At 42.9% G+C, this 20,392-nt stretch overlaps 1 long non-coding RNA gene across 1 annotated transcript in view; it reads right to left on the bottom strand.

Annotated features, from left to right (window-relative positions):
- LOC149864179 (uncharacterized) overlaps positions 1-8,289 on the bottom strand; it is a 102,517-nt gene extending 94,228 nt beyond the window's left edge. Inside the window, exon 1 of the long non-coding RNA XR_016442595.1 lies at positions 8,129-8,289. This is a non-coding gene — a long non-coding RNA (uncharacterized LOC149864179). The remainder of the gene's footprint in view (positions 1-8,128) is intronic.
- Between the last annotated feature and the right edge of the window lie 12,103 nt (positions 8,290-20,392).

The raw sequence follows: 20,392 nt of genomic DNA, 5'->3' as shown, positions 1-20,392 counted from the left end.
AGAACCTGCTTTGCTGCAAAGAAATGCATTGGCTGGAGCACCAAGGTCAATCCTTGCTTTTCTGAGCTTGTTAAAAGACAAAAATAAAAGTAGAACTTTGGAAGCCAAGCATCTACCCGGAGCATATTTGTAAGACCAAGTTACACAATTCCTGAAAAACAGTGACATTCTTTAAACAGTGACATAAGGTTAAAAAATCTACCAAGTCCTGGCAATATGAAGACTTGCAATGTAATAACCAAAACTGACTACAGACAAACTATTACATGAATCTGAAAATATTTTTGTTATAATATTTGACATCTTGAATCCAGCTGCTGGAGGCATCCTTCTTGCTGAAAAGTGCCATTATTTGTGATACTTCATACAGATTCAGTGAACAAAATACTTAAAAGTATCCACCGTTTTGTCATAAATGTATAAGCATACGTTTTATTGTACTTTGTTTTGAATTACTTTTTTGTAATCAGTGAGATTTGTAGTGATATGTATGTCATATTCCATAAACATAGCTTTATAAAATGTAAAAACCCAAGGTAGTCTTTTGGTCAATGAATCAAAATTCCAGCCTATTGTATACAAGCATGAACATGCTGTGGGTGCTCAATATCTATTCATCTATGTCAGTTCAGAAGATAAGTGTAATTTTTTCCCCCAACATTGTCAGAACAAAATTTTCCATTTTGAAATGGTCTCGTTTTAAAAACTCCCTTTCTAAAGATGAGTTTAAAACCTGCAAAGAAATCAAATACTTCATTTTATAGTCAAACAATGAATTTCACTTGATCCAAAATGATTTTTTCTGTTCAGTTTTGGCAAGAAATCTTTTCCCCCTGTCTCATTTCAGCCTCTAAATGTGGTAAGAATCAATTATTCACATAACTCGAGCCTCAAAATTGCCACTGCAGCTTCAAACTTTGTTGTTCAATGACGATGGATATTCCATTTGGAATCATATACCACCGGGAAATTAATTCCTGGACAAAGAGCCATCATGACATCTATGTCCCCCTTAAATCCTATTTTGTAGGCAAAAGCAGTGCACAGGCAGCTTACAGACATTCTGCATGCAGGTGGATTTCTCTTGGGCTGTTGTGTATTACACTCTGTGACACTCATGGGAAGACTCTCATGGGAGCACTACCTTGAAAAAACCTCCTCATAATGATGGAATCCCTGAGAAGGAGCAAGTTCATAGCAAAGCAGGCAGTACAAAAGTGGATAGTCATCCTGAACCATTTAGGCCTTTGAAATGTTTGCAGGTGTGGGTAATGGTGGAGCTGGCTGCCCAGCTCATCACCTCTTTCCAAAAAGGTGGTTTCCAAAGGATCCCCAAGGGAACCCTCGCACCCAAGTACCTAACCAAAGTGCCTGGTGGTAGAGTACAGCTTGCTGCTTCCTACAGGCAATTCTCTCTTCCATGGGAGCTCCAGCAGGCACTTCTTCCATAGGTAACCACTTTTGATCTACTTCTCTGGCTTGATGAAAAAAGGCATTCCAATTGAGGGTAGAAACAGACATCAGATTTCTCCCAGACCAAAGCCTGGGATACTACAGATGTAAGAGCCCATGGTCTCACTTTCAGTACTAGTGAAGTATCTAAGGTAACACTTTTCCCTGGGAAAATAATAGATAATTTAATTCCCATTCATTCCAGAGATAAGCTGTATGGGGTTATTAGGCCCATGCAAGTAGGTAGCTATTCAATCCGGCTTTGGATCTGGCCGCTTCAGATGCCAGAGATCTGATCCAGAGCTCTGGACTAGGTTCCCACATCAATCCATCCGAAGTGGCTCTGAAGCTTCGGAGCCGCCTCGGAGATCCAGCCATAGGGTATGATGGGGAATCAATGAAATATCTATAATGTGTTGTTCTTTGTCTGATTTGGATGAAACTTGCAGAGCTGGTAGCCTCTGCTCAGAGCATGAAGCCTATCAAGTTTCAAGATCAATGTAGCTATTCAGGGAGAACTGCACTCCAAATTCTTGAAAGCAAAACTCATGTCACGTGTATGTGTTACACCACAGGGGGGTGAAATCTGCAGGTCTTGTGGCCTCTGGTAAGGCCACAAAGCCTGCCAAGTTTCGAGAAGATAGGTGCGGCGGTTTGGGGGTGACTGCACCTCAGGCTGCTGACAGGCAAAAGTCGTGACATAGATGATCCTGTGTGTGTTAAGGTGCAGTGGGCTGAAAACTGCAGGGGTGGTGGCCCCTACTGAAGCCACAAAGCCTTCCAAGTTTCAAGGAGGTACGTGCAGGGGTTTGGGGTAAACTGCACCTCAAGCTGCAGACAAGCAAAACTAGCGACATCTTCTTGAAACTTGGCAGGCTTTGTGGCCTTACCAGGGGCCACAAGCCCTGCAGATTTCACCCCCCTGTGGTGTAACACACACGTGACATGAGTTTTGCTTTCAAGAATTTGGGGAGCATTTCCCACCGAACGGTACACTGATCTTCTTGAAACTTGGCAGGCTTCATGCTCTGAGCAGAGGCTACCAGCTCTGCAGGTTTTATCCAACTCAGACAAAAAACAACAAAGTTATAGATATTTCATTGATTCCCCATTATACCCTATGGCTGGATCTCTGAGGTGGCTCCAAAGCTTTTCCAAAGTGATTCGGAAGCTCTGAACTGCTTCAGAAAGTGTAAAGAATCCAGTGCTTCGATCAGGACATGCTGCTTCAGACACTGAAGTATCCAAAGCTTGTCCGGATCCAAAGTACAGTCAGAAGCCTTGCACAGCCTTAGGGGTTTTCCCCCTCCCAGGTTTTGACTCAGATCAATCAGAACCAATTCAAAGGTGATGTCTGTTTTTAGCCCCACTTAAATTGTATCAGAAACTTCATAGCAAAGGCAAAGCTTATGATAAAGGAAGGAGATCATTTCAATACACTTGGGCTCCACTTCTAGGTAAGACTGAGAGCCTGGAATGATTCTATTTTTGATACTCTATTTTTCTCTATCTTGGACCCTCTTTTCCTAATTATCTAGGTTTTGGTTAACATGTAAAGTACCTCTCTTCTCATCCTAATACTATGAGATTGTACTTCTGGCAACAGTTAGGAAGCACAGAATTGTCTTAATTCAATTGCTGGGCTTGATCCAGTTTTTACTTTGTGTAAAAGCTGCAATTGGTCATCTTAAAAAAGTATTATAGGTACATATAGGAACAATATTCAGCTATGTCACAATAATGGAATTTCCTCTTAGCTGTTTTTGAGCTACTGAATGCAACTAAGTATACAGCCAGTGACTAGCTAGCTTTATTTTATTGTCTATGGCAATGTATTAGTAAACCAAGCTTAAACAATATATTGGAAACATCTGAAAGCTTTAGAATGTTATCATCAGCATTGTCTTTGGAAAATCCTCCATATCAACTGGAAGGATAGAAGAACTAACACCAGTGTTTTTGCTCAAGCAAGCACCACCAACATCAAAGGATTCAAAAGTAGCTGTGTTGGACAGGACATGTCATAAGGCTTCCAAAATAGGTCCTATGCTCCCCACTCACTGATGGTCACTGCTTTATATATGGACAAAAGAGATTCAAGGCCACTTTGAAGACCAAGTTAAAGAAATGCAATATTAATATCAATACTGGAAGACTGAAGCACCAAATCATCCTCAATGACACCATGATGGACAAGGCATTGATCAGTTCAAGCAAACTCACCTCACTGTGGAGGCAAATAAATGAGAAAGACAATGAGAAAGAGCTGTGACCCAATATCAGGATTGACTCCTTCATCCTGAAACTATTTTCTACATCTGCAATCAAACATGCAGATCTCTGACTAGCGTACTCGGTCATCTGTGTTTATTGGTTACTTCCCTACCTACAGGAAGACTTGTCAACCCCATAAGAAGGAATGCCAATGACATTTTAAAAGTCAAGGTATACAATGTGAAGTTAATTGGAATCCCAGAGTGATTTAAAATAATAATACTAACTGGAAGACCTTTTATGGATTTTCAACTTTCTCCAAAACCTTTTACTTGTAATAAATGAGCTGAAGATCCCATGCCAAAAGTGGGTCTTATAAGATGATCGCTTCCATTTAAGACCTTCATTTGCTTTATTAAGTATACCATACTCCTTTCACAATCACTGGATTATTAACAGATAAGCCTAATCCTCCCTCAATTTATTTTTTTTTAAATTATTAATTTTAATGAATTAATTGTACAAGTTTAAAATTTCCCAGAAGTTGGGTATGGGGTGGTTGGGATAAGACGAGAAGAATGGTCTTAACCATCCCATATTTTGTACGTACTAATTCAAGGTTCTGTTCTAGAAAAGAACTTTTTTTTCCCTAAATTTATTTTCAGCTACTTTTGTTTTCCTTGAGGGACCTTTGAAACACTATATTGCTACTTTTCATGTTTTTTATTTGCCCTCTGGAACAATAAAAGCTCAAAGGTTCATAAATATGCATTCTGTAAATGTATTATGCTGACAAAGTGTTGCTCAGATAGCTGCTTTTGCCTTTAGGGAATGAATAAGTTTACAGCATGCTTAAACAACAGTGTAAGGGGAAAGAGAGAGGGAGAGAGCTGTGTCAGCGTGTGGGCTGAAAATGGAACAAAAGATTTCTCTTGAATGCACAGAGAAAATGAAAAAATAAAGTTAGGTAAGATACCATATCCAATGCTTGTAATAAGAGTGGGGGAGAGGAAGGTGTTACTCATTAATGATGCTTGGGTGGTAGGGAGGGCAGGGGCTATTGCAGACTGCAGAAAGGGCTGTAGTTGAGTCATCATAAAATATCTAACTTTATTTTCTAATTTCAGCAGGCATTCGGGTGAAAACTCTTCTGTTCCACCCAGAGCATTAGGTTCCTAGCAGGGTCTTGTCCTCATTAATTCTAATCCCCCTGGACAGTGATCTAGTTCTGCTTGACTCAGCTCTGGCTAGCTGGAAGCTTAGGGCAGCTGATTATCAATATGTGAGTGAAAGCATTTCACTACTGAAAAAAAGAGATGGAAAACATTTTAAAATCTCTCTCTGAAAAGGCATGTTAATGAATGTTCATATGATGGTACGTTTTAATAGATAGACTTAAGACATACAGACTGAAACCTCAGGGCTAGCCAAAGCAGCAGGGGTGGAGAGTAAATTTATAGCTACAGGGAAAACTGCTGAATAAGCCTTCCTCTAGGTTTTTAGATATTGGGCATTTCTTAAATGGTGGAAATTCAGATTCTGGTTTTTATGTGTAAGGGAGAAAACTCACAGTACAAGTGGTAAATTGTTACAGTCTGTATTGTGCATCATCATATATACACAGAGCAGTGAACATTTCATGATGATGCTTTTCAGCAGTCCAGGTGGAAAAGATTCAGCTCAGACTCCCTCCATCTCCAGCTGACTACATCCACATATATGGACAAACACATACATTTTCAATCACCGCAGGATAAACATGTCAGCTATATGTAGTAATGTAATTGCTGGAAAGGCTCCTAGCTCACCTTGCCAGCAGTACCATACCCATGCATCATGCATCTCTTTTGTAAGCTGATTTTAATAAGTGACAAATCAGAAGCAGTCACTCCTCCATTTTCTTGGTGGCCTTAAAGCTATTGCCTTGATGTCTGAAGTGGTACTAAGTAAACACTTCCTCTCTGTCACTGTTTAGACTTTTAATTCTTTTCCATCTTCTTGGCAAATGTTCATGTTTGGATCTGTATGCCATCAGTGCTAATGCATTGGGGCCATTTTCTTGCTTGAGAAACTTGTTTTAATACAAGCTTATTTTAAGACTTGCTTTTTAATACAAGCTGGTCTTCCAAAAGTCCAGTCTTTCAAAATCTTGGCTTGATTTTCTTCCCTTCATTTTCATAGATTTTGATGCCACGTATCTTTTACCCTACCAACAATATCTGAAATGGCTTTTATTAATTTCAGATATCTTCCAATATTTCCTATGAACAAACTCAATCAGGTTTTGAAAGTTGTCTAGCCACAGTAGAATGGAGTTCCTCAGGGTTGCTTCACATTTGTTCTCATTTAGAGCTAACTCAAGGATCTCTATGCCACATGCAGTCTGCAATAAAGATGTACTCTAAAATAGCACTTATAAGTGACTGGTAAGAAGTAATGCCACATAGCTTCCAGTACAATGTCTTTCATTTTTAAAGTCTCTTCTACTTTTTGATGTTCTCTACATTATGATTAGGTTGCCAAGACTAGATAGCAAAAGATGTGCTATCAATATGTGCTTCATTTTAGAAAATTACAATACCTCAAGACACTTACCAAATTGAGGCCTGATCCTCAGCCTGTGTACTTTTTTGTATCTGCATGGTGTCCGATGTCATATCTGACTTGTTACATTCCAGTATTTGTGAAGGATACCAGATGGACAGCACAAGGTACTAAAACTTTCTGATTATCGACAGTCCCATACAGAAGACATAGTATCCAGAAATAGTGATTGTATGCCACCAAGTCCTTCTCTAGAGAGCCAGTTTGAGGCCCAGGAAATTTGTGCTGAGTCTGCGAAGACTAGTGTCAAATAGCACTAAATGGATTTCGGCTTTTATAAACACAGGGTTTTATAAACACAGTTGAAACACAAAGTGAAATGAGATGTACTCATTGCACAAAAAAGGACATGCCTGTGCTGGTGGCATTTTGACCCTCTACCTACGGTCAAATATAGCTCTAGATATTGCTGCAACTGATTGATGCTCTGAGGCAGAACATACCACTATGAAGCAATCAAGCCTTATTCCCACAGAAGGAGTTACTGTGCTAGAGTTATTCTGAAATGTAGCTTTCTCCACCTAGGTAAGGTTAAGGGGTTCAGAAAGGATTCAGAGCCGAAAAGCATGCATTGCTGTACTTTCTGTTCCATTCGTCAGTGCTGATGGAGTTCCAAACCAGACTGAGAAATAATTTTCTTATAACTTTACTTACGACACAGAGAAAAAGATCATCGTGTTTAGAGAATCTACTTAGAATGAGCAATCAAATAATATAGACTGTCTGTGCCATCTTTCTGGCAAGATAAACCAGAAGCCAAAAGCCCTTCAGTGTAGAGGAGGACGAAGGTATGGGGCTGCTGAAAGTGGAAAATCAAGCCCCACACAATCCAAAGCAATTGTTATCTACCCTTTGTTCATAACAAAAGCAGCCTATGATAAGACTGGTCAAAAGAAAAAAATATCAAGAACATTTAAAGAGGAAACATACTATTTTGCCATCTTTTTTTTTCAATAAAAAATTAACCTTTTTCAATTTCTCCTTTTCCTTCCATTTTTACCCCAAAATATTAATGTTACATTTTTGGGAAAAAAGAGTTTAAAAAAATGCCATGCTACTTTTTAACCTGTTCCAATGATCCCCAGCCATTAGCTATAACAATGTTTAACCACTGATCAGTTAGACTTCAAATGGATAATCCAGTGGCAAAAGTTTTTCTATATAGCTGGCAGCCAGCCTCCTAATTGCATAATAACTTGTATAAACTTAAAGTTGCCCAAGGGTTTAGCTCTAAACATAACACTAGACAGTAAGCAAAGCATAAATTAAGGAAATAAATGCCATCTCTAAATAAAAGACCACCAATATCACAATATCAACACTTCCAAAATAAGATTTTTTTCTTACCTGCTCATTTCCCTCCCAACAAAGGACACATCACAGAACCAATAAAATCTCATTGTGACACACAAACTTAAATCTAATTTTCCATTGCTACATTCATTCATTTAAAGTCAGTTATAATATCTATGTGCCATAAAGCAGAAAAAGAATTTAAAAAATGACTACTTGTTCAAGATACAATTTTACTTTTGAGGTATAAGGTATTACACTACCTGACAAACATATTAATAAAATAGTTATGGTTAAGAGCACATGTCAGTAATCTACAATACTACTTTTATTATAAGAAAACAGGCATCAAAACCTTCATTTTATAATCAGCATCGTACCTAGACTCCTGGTGGCTCTGGGCAAATTTTTAGTATTAGGCCTCCCTTCACCAGAGATAATGATAATAATAATTTGAGAATTACCATTTTCAGGCCCCTTTCTGTTAGGTAAAAGTGGACAGGTACCTGCAGGTTGCAGTGTGTCAGAATTTTAAGGTTTATATTGAGTCCATGAGTTTCTGTACCTTGGAGGTTGATGAAGTGCAGTTCATAGGCTTGTCTGTGAAAAGTGGTTTGTAAATCCAAGCAAGCACTGAACCTTGCTAACCTCTTCACCAGAAGCCAACTCCTGCAGCCCAAAACACACCAAATGGATCCAGATGATGTCATAACAAGACATGCAAAGTCTGCCAACAATATCTTCAGTATGGAGATATTTTCACAATACATATCTATGTAGAAGACACCAAGCAACAACTGCATACCAGAATGAGCACACACAGAAAATCAATCAAAGACAAAAACACCCAGCAACTATCTGTCTCCAGTCTCTCAGGCCTGATCCTCAAAGGGAATTTATAAACCAGTTTTACCTGCACTGCTACATCCTCCTCCTCCCACCCTGCTCCCCACCCCAGCCTATCCCTCACCCCAGTGCCTCCATTTCTATTTTCACTGACTGGCTTTCTTACATGCACTGTCTTCTTTACTATTCCTTCCATCCAGGAACAGCACACAAACCAACTGCAGATGCTTCCTCAACCTGATGACGGGTTCAATCCAAAAGCTGGCATCCTAGGCTGCTAAGCTGAGCTCACCTGGAGCCTCACAACTGCACTGCAACCAGCAAACCTTAGGCCTGTCAAAGATGTGATGGGTCTGGGCCTACCCCAGCCAGGACTGTGCATGCATGTGGTAGCTGGAGGTTATGGCACCTTCTACCCACCTTTCACCAGGGAGATCCTTGGTCCTGACATTTCTTGGGGCTGCCACACTGCTGGCAGTCCCACCAGGCCTCCCGACCCTGGCAGGGTGCAGTTTTAGTGGTCACGCCCAAGACCTGGGGCCTCCTCCTTCTCCATAGCCCCAGCTCATACCTCCAAGCCCATTCTGGCATGGAAGTTCAGCAGGGACATGTTCTTCCCCTGCTGGCTGGTGATATAGTGAGTGCCCCCCACAGCTCTGAGGGTGGGGCACTAAATGGTTATGAAACCTGAGGGTAAAAAAAAAAGTTTGATTTTCCTCTTTCAACAGCCCCATACCTTCCTTCTCCTTCACACTGAAGGGCTTTTGACTTCCGGTTTATCTTGCTAGAAAGGTGGCACAGACAGTCTATATTATTTGATTGCTCATTCTAAGTAGATTCTCTAAACATGATGATCTTTTTTTCTCTATCATAAGTAAAGTTATAAGAAAATTATTTCTCAGCCTGGTTTGGAACTCCATCAGCACTGAAGAATGGAACAGAAAGTACAGCAATGCATGCTTTTCAGCTCTGAATCCTTTCTGAACCCCTTAACCTTACCTAGGTGGAGAAAGCTACATTTCAGAATAACTCTAGCATAGTAGCTCCTTCTGTGGGAATAAGGTTTCATAGTGGTATGTTTTGCGTCAGAACATGTACCCTATGAATCTATCAAAGGAAGTATGGATTCCTTTCATGAATAGATACATACCACTAAATAGATTCATATTCCCCATAGATTCATGGGTGCAAACAGTAAGGGTGGCCAGTTACTATCACCTAACTTGGAGGTCTTCAAGAGGAGGCTTGATAGACACCTAGCTGGGGTCATCTGACCTCGGTCCTCTGTCCTGACAAGGACATGATGATCCTTTGTGGTCCCTTCCAACTCTACAATCTATGAATCTATTAATCTATGAAAGGAAGTGTGGCAAGAACTCATTCCATCTGCACGTGAAGCTTAGGGAACCCCAGGAGCAGGAGGTTCACCTTCAGGAACCCCAGCTGCTCCAGCAAACCAGGATCCAAGGAGGTGAGGTGGAGTGTCACAACACCCCCAGCAGTGCTAAACATCCTCTTGCTTGGAACACTGGTTGGTGGACAGTACAGGACATACATTCCCAGGCAACTGTGGCCAAATTTGGCCATGGCTTGCCCTGTAGGCCAAGGGGTCGCACAGCAGTGGCTGCACGTCCTCAGCAAGACAAGCAGCCACCAAGGCCTTAGCACTACCTGCCTGATGGTGGGGTCTGGTGCCCCTGGACACCACCATGGAAGCCATGCCCTTGGCCCACACTGGCAGTACCTGTGGTGGAGGAAGAGACTGGCTGGTGGATGGCATGCTGGCACAAGACAGTGAATCCCCCTCTTCCATGTCCCCCTACTTCTGCCTTTCTGCCTCCCTGACTCTCTTCACCAGCACCTCTGTCCACTCATCCAGGGTTTGGCTGCCACATACGCTCCCCTTCACCCTCAGGTCACACATGGTGGTCAGCACGTGGACCATACTGGACCACAAGGAATCAAGCTGTTTCCTGATGCCCTCCTTCAGCCACCTCACCAGTGCCTGCATGTTTGGTGATAGTGGCTTGCCCCAGCCAGGAACATTGATCCCCTGAAACTTCTCCATTTGATTCTGAAGTTCCCTCACTACAGGGATCACTGGGCTAAGGAGGGTATCACCAGTGCTGAGGCTCTTGGTAGCCTCAAGGAAGGGCTTAAGGACCAGCAAGATCTGGAAGATGGTATCCCACTTAGCTCTGTTAGGGGGGCTGCTCAGGGAGGGCCTTCTGTTGCTCCACCAGCCCCTCAAGCATCAAGTATGTGGAATTCCACTGAGTCTCCACATCCAGCATGATTCTGTGCTGTGGGATATTCAGCTCTGCCCATCTGTCCTGCAGCATCTTGCCCCACTTGATGCTCCGGTAGAAGTAGCGTGCCACCTTCCTGCATTTGGAAATGAACTTGCTGGTGGTGCTGGCACCATCAGCAGCAGCCCTGTCCCCTGACAATGAGGTGGAACTTGTGTGCCACACAGCTAATGCCAACAAAGTTGGCATCATGGACTGCCTTGACCATATTGGCCCCACTGTTGGTGACCATGAACCCACAGGTGAGCTCACCCTGCCCAACAAGCCACTCCTGCACCAAGCAGTTCATGGCCCCCACAATATCAGTTGCTGTGTGGGACTCATCCATCACCTTGGCTTGAAGGAGAGCCCACCAACTCCATGACTGGTTGCATCAGTGCCCTCTGAGGGAGACGTAGCCGTGAGCTCCACCCTGGCTGCTCTAGATGTCTGAGGTGAAGTGTAAGGCCACCTGGGGACCTGCCCTGTGCAGCTCGTCCCTTAAGTACTCCTCGCATGCCTCATACAGGGAGTGCACCACCATCTGGCTGAAGGTGGTACATGTGGGCACTTGGTATGATGGGGCCACGAGCGCCATGAGCTGGCTGAACCCTGGCCACTGACCTAGGGAGAAAGGCTGGCCATTCACAGCAAGCATCTCCCCAATGCTCTGGGCAATCTTGCTCGCCTTTGCAACGCGCCTCCCTTTCTGTCCACTGTTCCCCCACTGTTTCAGGGTGGCCTGCTTCTGCTTCTGCTTTGGGGGAGGAGGAGCTTTGGAGTGACCAGTGGGGTCCCTCAAGGCTCTGTCCTGGGACCCATACTGTTCAACATCTTCATTAGTGATGTGGACATTGGAGTCAGGAGTGGACTGGCCAAGTTCGCCGATGACACCAAACTTTGGGGCAAAGCATCCACGCCAGAAGATAGGCGGGTGATCCAGGCTGACCTGGACAAGCTCAGCAAATGGGTGGACGAGAACCTGATGGTGTTTAATACCAAAAAATGCAAGGTTCTCCACCTTGGGAGGAAAAACCTGCAGCATCCTTATAGGCTCGGCAGTGCTACGTTGGATAGCACTACAGAAGAAAGAGACTTGGGGGTCATCATTAACCACAAGATGAACATAAGCCTGCAATGCGATGCTGCGGCTAATAAAGCGACCAAAACGCTGGCTTGCATCCATAGATGCTTCTCGAGCAAATCCCAGGACGGCATTCTCCCCTTGTACTCGGCCTTGGTAGGCCGCAGCTGGAGTACTGCGTCCAGTTTTGGGCTCCACAATTCAAAAGGATGTGGAGAAGCTTGAGAGAGTCCAGAGGAGAGCCACGCGCATGATCAGAGGTCAGGAAAACAGATCTTATGATGATAGGCTGAGAGACATGGGACTCTTTAGCCTGGAAAAGCACAGGCTCAGGGGTGATCTGATGGCCACCTATAAGTTTATCAGGGGTGACCACCAGGATCTGGGGGAACGTTTGTTCACCAGAGCGCCCCAAGGGATGACTAGGTCGAATGGTCACAAACTCCTGCAAGACCGCTTCAGGCTGGACATAAGGAAGAATTTCTTTACTGTCCGAGCCCCCAAGGTCTGGAACAGTCTGCCAGCGGAGGTGGTTCAAGCACCTACATTGAACACCTTCAAGAGTAAATTGGATGCTTATCTTGGTGGGATCCTATGACCCCAGCTGACTTCCTGCCCTTTGGGCAGGGGGCTGGACTCGATCTCTCCAGGTCCCTTCCAGCCCTGATGTCTATGAAAATCTATGAAAGGGGGACTCTTTTTTGGGTACACTCCCACTGGTGCCAGGCTGAGGAGGAGCAAGGGAAAGAGGGTGGTGTCTGCAGAGATGCATCAAAATCCCTGTGGTAGTCATGTGTTTCATTCTATTGCCCCAGCTGGTTTTGGCTCGGGAGGGCAGGTAGATAGCATATGTGGGATCATTAAAATGATCCCAGAGCACACTACCTGCTTGCTTCTGGGGTGTGGATGCATGTACGGATGCTACCTTTTCCCCCTCCTCAGCAGGCAGAGGCACAGCAATGGAAGGAGCGGACTCAGCTGAGCCACTTGCCTCTGCAAACTCTACCTCAACCTCCTCCGAAGTGCCTTGTGGGAAAGGAGACCCGGCTCTAGGGGAAACTTAAGGGGTGTGGAGCACAAACTCAGATGATTCCCCCTCCTTCCCCAAAATTTCCCTTGCTATGGCACTCAGATCCAGCTCCAGCTCTTCCTCCAGCTCTTTCTCTGGCAGTAGAAAGCTCAGGATGGGAAGTGAAATGGAGATGGAGGAGACTCTTATTCTGGTGCTGCTTGCTGGCATGGTGGTGGTGGTGGGTGTTATGGGTGGTGCTCTTGGATGGGATGCAGACTTAGGCACGAACAGTGCCACTGGCACTGCTCCTCTCTCCTTGCTGCCTGTAGAACTGGAAGCCTCATGCCATCTAGTTGTAGGAAAGAGGCTGCATCTCAGCTTGGGGTGTTAGGGGGAGGGGCTTAGAGCTCTTCTTCTACCTCCTCTTCTGCCCCTCACCGAAGGTTTGCCAGCTGCCTTTCCAGCATACTTCATGGTGTGTTTCAGTGTTTTTGCTTTGGTGTGCTGGAAAATTGGTATGTTCTGTAATGTAATCTGTAGTTATGTAATATATGTAGATAATTGTATGCATGTGTATTTACGTAATGTATGCATGTATTTATGTAATAAAATATGTAAATGTGTGTAGTATGTGTTCCTGAATAAATTCTATATTATAATATGCAGTATATGCTGTGCTTCCCTGCACAGTGAATGTAATGCACACTGCAAGAAAAAGCACAGATTTATTTTCTGGAGGTGTCCCAGGGAGCTAGAGCGGGATTTACTGGCATAGCAAGAAGAAGAGAACGTGGCACTGCCAGAGAGACCTGCACGGTGCGCCAGCCGCTTTTTTATGCAAATGTGCCCGGAAGATGACATCATCAGGAGCAGGCGGCCGGTGAGGATAAAAGCGGCCACGGAATAAAGGGAAGGGGGAGCAGAGGAACCGGGACTGGGTCCACCAGCGGGAGGGGAGGAGAGCCCCAGAACAGAGCAGGCAACAGCTCCCCCAGAAAGAGGGACGGAGAACCCCAGGGAGGGGCAATGACTGGCTCCATGGGAGGGGAGAGCAGCAGCGACAGCCAGCTGCAGCGCTTCAAATGAACAGAGGCAGGCAGCGTGGCTGGAGACGGTCCATGAGGGAAGAGAAGCCAGAAGAACGGCCGACGAGGGACCTTCGGGATACGGACCTGAAGCCAGCAAGACCCACAGGTTGAGTGCTGGGGTGGTAGTGCAGGGACGCAACTCTGCAATAGGGGGCGAAGACCCAAGAGAGCCCTGAGAGGGTGTAGTCGGGTGGAGGTTGCTGCTAACCAGCCGTGTTCAGAAACTTAAAGGGTGCACTCGGGAGGTTGGGGCTAGATACAGCCCAAGGGGACCCAGGGTGGTCCAGATAGGATCCTCAGCTGGTAGAAGGGCTGAGAAGCTGGTCTTTAAGTTTTTATTGGTTTGTTTCCTGGTTAAAAGAGTACCTTAGCAGGGACAGCTGAGGTGATATATTGGTGGAAATAGGGTCAAGGATGCTCTAGAGTCCAAACCTGTGCTGCGACCCAGTGCAGGGTCAAACAAAGTGTAGGAAGGAGGGGACGGGGCAAACTGGCCCACGAGTAACCCGACAAAGGCAGGCCAGGCGAAGGGGAACTACCAGCCCACCAACAGGAGGTCTGACCCATAGAAGAGAAGGCACTAGAAGTGGTGTGAGGCCGGGGTATAGGGGTGGCGGAGCCCCGCGACGTGACCGCCGAGAGATCCTGGGCCACGGAGCACGCCACGAACCGACCTTAAACTGAACTTAACATCAAGTCATGGCGGGGGAGAACTAAGGCGGGGACTGGGCAGTAAGAGATCTGCTCCGATCCCACAGTAATTCTGTGAGAGCAGCGGCATCCCTCTACCAAAGGTGAACTGCTTACGGGTGAGGACTCTAATCTGGCGGTCACAGGAGGAAAAGAATCAAAATAGACTAACAACAACAAAATAAAGGATTTTGGGGGAGGAATACATTGAAAGGAATTAATGAATATAATAATAAAAGGGTATAGAAAGCAAAAGGTATTGAATCCCACTTGCTAGGAACAGGCTAGCAAGTAGGAAGTGATAGCCCATCTCTGACACTGCTGAGCTGCTGGAAATAACTGACCCCAAGGCAGATGCTCAATTCAAACAATGCTGCTTTTTTATGCTGCTTTTCCATCCCTCCCCTAGGCACTGGGATCAAAAGGGACCTCAGGGAAGAATCACAGTCACTGGCCAGCTCCACAGTTAATATGAAAGCAGTCCTTCCCTCTCTTCACCCTCCCTCTGCTTCATTTCTGTTTCCCTGCAAGCAAGACCAGCTTCAAAACACAAAATGTTTCAAAACTTCTGAAACATTTCAACTGTCCTCATTTCATTTTGAGGCTGTTTCAAAGCCTTTCATTTTGTTTAGATTCCGCCATTTTGAGCTTAAAACAAGTCGAAACAGTGTCAAAACGAAACACCTGGTGAAATTTTAACAGCCCTAATAAATAATTCTGCTGTTGGGTAGTATGTGTGTCAGGCAGTACTATCTTATGGCAGAGTTAGTTTACTCCAGCCTAATAGCTCCACCTGTGTAGATGGTGATGCTTTACTGCAGAGCTAATTAGTCAGCTCCACAGGAAAGTGTCCTGCATAAATGCACCTATGGAAATACACACATATGATATGTATATGGAGAGATAAGTTTGCATGTTGCAGTGTCATTTTTAGTTTTGAGATAAGCACATCCAGAATGATGGCATTCTTGAACTGAAAATGTCTGAGCAGTACAATAATGGTTTCAATAGCTCTGGAAACTAATATTGCATGGGGTGTGAAAACTGGCCTTGCATCTTCTTGGGTTCTGAGGATGAGTTAGACTTATCAATGGTGAAGTGTGTTTTGACTCAAGGAAATGGCAATTTCACCATAAATTCAGTGAAACAGCATTACACCAAAAGTAAGCACTTCTGAAAATTTTACTTTAAGTGTTAGCAATGTAAAAAAACCCAAACAAACAAACAAAGGAGTTGAGCAAATTATGGAAGATTTCGGGGGGGAGGGTTGGAATGTAGTGGTTTAAAAATTATACATGTTTAGCATATATGAATGTTGAAAATAAAATCCAGGGACTGGAAGCTGGCTAAGGAGCTCCCCAAAGAATGGGGCTGAGACACAGATAAATAACAACTTCTCTGCTTCTTTGCATGCCTAGCACAGAGCTTTAGCTGATGCTGTGACCCCTCTCTACTACTCAAAGCTTTCCATGTGAAGAAGCAGAAGTTTAGCAGTTTGAGACGTTTTGAGTATCTGAAGATTGAGCATCAGTAAAGCTTTCTCTGCCAGACATGTACAGTTTTAAACACACCAGAAAGGATAATTTCACTGGCTAGCCAGTTTTCACAGCCCTGGTCCTGACTGGCTCAGCTTCTAATGCACTTAGTCATTCCTTACCTCCCAGTTATGTTCTTCACAAGCATCCAGTGTCCCTGGCCACTGATTTATGTCTGCTATTCCAAACATCTTCTTCTTTTTAAGCACTTAAGCTGCATGTGTATATATTTCCATACCTATAATCAAAATAATCACACTTGCAATAGTCACGTGTACGGGGCACATAACTAAACATTATGTGATAACAGAGTATTTCTCAAAAGTTTCATCAGTTGGAAAGCCCTTATTCAACTTAAAACTTTTCCCTTTATGATGCATTTCCCAAAAAGTAAGATTAAAATGTTAATATTATCATTGATAAATGAATATGCCTCTAAACTGTATTTGTGCAGTGTTTTGTGAGGTTTACAGATAATACTTTCCCTTAAAGGGCTGGGGTGTGAGGTAGGAATGAGATTTTCTTAGTTCAGACTTTAATAACATTTTCAACACCTTGCAACTCCCCATTGCCTTCCATGATCCCTTTAGACCCTGCGAGTCACAAACTGCCATTTGAGAAATGCTTGTTCTAGAAGAATTGGAAAGAATAAATCATAGAAGAATCTTTATGAAAATTATTACAAAAAATGGCTATTTAAAAATTCTTCTCTCTCAGATTCAGTCGGTGCATCTACATGAGATGCTTTACTGTGCAGCAGACTAATTTGCTACAGAGTAAAATGTCATCTTCTACATAGGCAAAGCAATAAGAGTGCAGTAGACTAATTTACTGCGCTCTCAGATAGCCTTGTCAGATGCATATGGTATCCAGCAGCACAGTAAATAACTGTACTTAAACACGTGTAGATGGTGATGTTGGGATTAGTTTACTCCAGCTCAAATTAAGGAGTATATTGTTGCATTAATTGCACGTGTAGACATGCCCATTAAGAGGTTCACTTGTAAATTAACAGAAAATCACTGAATGCTCCAGAAGTAGGTTTGTAAATGGCCCGATATTACTCTTATATAGCAAAGAGGTTTAATCCACATTTTTATCACAAAACTCAACACAAAACTAACTTTGAAGTTATTCTGGTGCCTCAGTAACATAACATTAGCCTCAAAGAGATATATAATTTATGGGTATTTATACATGTGCTCCAGGAGTTGGGGGAGGGCCTTTTAATTAGAGTGGCTTTGAGAGTGGCTCTGAGTCACCTGGGGCATCTTGAACGAGGTTTAGTTGAAGCTCTGCTGCCATTTTTCAGTGTCGGGACACTAATACCCGAGACACTGGAGTCTGCTAGAGCACAGTAATTACCACACTCCAGCAGACTCAATTAACTGAGTCTGCTCTGATGCGCTGTCAGACCAGCTTTGCTGCATTTGTCTATAAACCTATACTATGTAATAATGAAACACATATTTATTTAACAGTATCATGTAAACAAGAATGTATTTGTGACATTTTATTTAAATGTAAGTAACATAAATGTTGACAATACAGGCATTTTTCCTTGAATGTAATGATCTTTTCTCTCATCAGTGAGTGTGTCTACACATGCAGTTAATGCAACTGAGTATACTCCAGCTCAATTTGAACCAGGGTAATCCCAATGTCACCATTGACACATGTATTTAAGCACAGTCATTTACTGTGCTGCTGGACATTGCTTGTATCTGATGGGACTAACCAGCAGTACAGTAAATTAATCTACTGTGCCCTAATTACCATGCACGTGTAGATGTAGATTTGTCTGCTGCACAGTAAAGCATCTCATGTTGATGTGCCCAGTGCCCAGCAACATAGTACACTGGCAACCTTCCATTGACTTAAAAGGGGTTTGCATCAGCCCTTGGTTAGGTAACTTTCACTGGCATTTATTTACTCTGAGTGCCAACTACAGATCCTGATCTATGTCAGGATGTTACTCCCAGCAGTAACTGCAGGCCTCACTGAAAGTTTTCTGAGATGGCACTGAAAGTATGCTGCACTGGTCTAAAGTCTGCAGTTAATTTTTTGGGACCAGGTCAGTGACTCCTATTGCTGATAAAAGGTAATGTTCCTAGTAAAGGCCAAGCTAGGTTCCAAAATGAAAGTGTGTAAAATAAATCCCTAACAATCATTCAGGTATGGTAGTGGCAGTAACATAGTATCTGCATGCTGGCCAAGTTGTTCAGGTTGTGGGTGCTTAATGGAAAAAAAAGGGCTTCTCGAATAGAAGAGAGAATAGGTCCAGAGCTCCTAAGAGAACTGAAGTCACAAGTAAATGCACTATGTGAATTTCCACTGCACAGACAGATAATAGAGCTAGGAGATACAGGCACACATGCTTATACTGCATCTCTCCTATAGACCTAGTTTCATAAAGCACAATTGACAATCATTTTTCCCTTTTTTATTCATTGTTAGGTTTTTCAACTGCATAAGTGTTTCTTAATCAAAAGAACAGTTCCATACAGCCCTTGACATCAAAGGAGAGCTTTTCTAAAGCTATTACAGTATCAAAGTAATATTCTGTGTAGAATCTAAGGTGCACCATTGGAGCAATCCTTCTGGGATAAAGATGAAAAATGCTGCATTAATGTTACCCAAAAGTATCCCATGCAAACAATCAAAAGGCCCATAAAAATATGAGGCTATACTTATTTAATTCATGCACTTCTACTATTCTTTTCTTCTATTTTCTGTTCGTCTGCTGAGCTACTAATCGTACTAATGTCTGCAAGTTCTTGGTATGTGTAAAAGCAACTGAGCTGATTAGTGAGTCACAGGAGGAACTGACCTCTGATGTGCCTCAAATCCATAAATGATTTATATAGTGAAACCATGTTATAGCTAAGAAAAGTGTCATGGCAAAATAACAGAATTGTAATAGCAGTGACCAAGGTGAGACTGCCTGATAATAATGAACCTTTTCATGTGCCCTTAACAGAATTTCAATATGTCAAAGTCAGTTACTGGAGGTTTCTCTTCTGACTATTCCACATGTATTTAATAGCAAAATACAGATAACTAAAAGGGTTTTTTTTGCCAGACTTTTACAAACCTCTCAGGCATTTCTTTAATTAGCAAGCACCCTATAATAAAAAAGCTCCCAACCTATAGGTCTGTCATACTGCTATATTTGCAGAGTCTGAGAGCAACAACATCTTTGTGATATTCACTGCTTAGTTGAATTGTTGTGGGGTAGGGAGTAGGAGAGAAGAAGTAATCAAATGGTGAAAAATCTACCCATCTGCAAACAGTAGCAGTTAAACCTGCTGCTTGAATTTAACATCTGGTAACATTTCATCTTTTGCAAACTTGTAAAATGTTATAGTACTTCTGACAGTGGGAGTTCAAGTCCAGAAGAAATTTTTATCAGTACAAAGAGACTACAAAATCGGTTTCTTACTGGGCTATAGGGTTTTCTAAGCTGTACCTTGTAGCATAACTCAGGCAGTGTTGTGAGTGCTTTATTTGCTCATAACTTCTTTAAGAAATATTTGGAGCATTAATTTTCAGCAAGTTTAATGACAGCTTTACATACACACTTTCTCCAGTAGTATTAGAGGGAGGGAGAGAGAGAAAGACAGAAAGAGATAGAATGGAAACATTTAGCTGGTTTAAGGGCTACATTAGGGCTAGCATTTATGCCAATACACTGTGTGGAGAGGAAGTAGGGGCCCTCCTCTGTCCTTGAAGCATCTAAAACCCCAATCCAAATTCTCCAAATGCAAGGTCACTGCTGAGACACTCCTGATCAGGACGCTAAAGTGAACAGGATGGGGATTAGCCAGAGATGAGCTGATCCAGCCATGGGTAATGGAGCAGTATGCCACATCCTTTAAAGGGCCATAGCAGTTTTCCCCATATACTTGAAAGGAGTAACAAGCTGGCTAAGAAGTTAGGTGACTCCAAATTACCTCTAATACTGAACAGTGCCAAAGGCGCTCAACCTAACCCTGAGAAACTGAGAACTGGCTTGAGGGAAGTGCATGTTTGTTCTTTGATTAAAAGAATAATTGCTAAATTAGAAATGGAATGCTGAAGATTTTTCACAACATGATATGAATCAATTTTAGGGGGGGAAAGGTTGTAGATATTCAAATAATTTTCATGGAGACACCAAACCACAAAACTTCATCAACCAGTATATATTCTGAGGAACCATTTGTTTTTAGTCAAAATTAGTATTTTAACATAAAATGGCAAACCTTTTAAAAGTTTCTAAGGGCCTTTCTTCTCCAGAGTGTATG

Source organism: Crocodylus siamensis, chromosome 5 (genome assembly GCF_052110815.1).
Source record: "Crocodylus siamensis isolate JL-2025a chromosome 5, ASM5211081v1, whole genome shotgun sequence".
NCBI lineage: Eukaryota > Metazoa > Chordata > Crocodylia > Crocodylidae > Crocodylus > Crocodylus siamensis.
The sequence above is the reverse complement of the archived record's forward strand: the minus strand, read 5'-3'. Positions and strand labels throughout refer to the sequence as shown.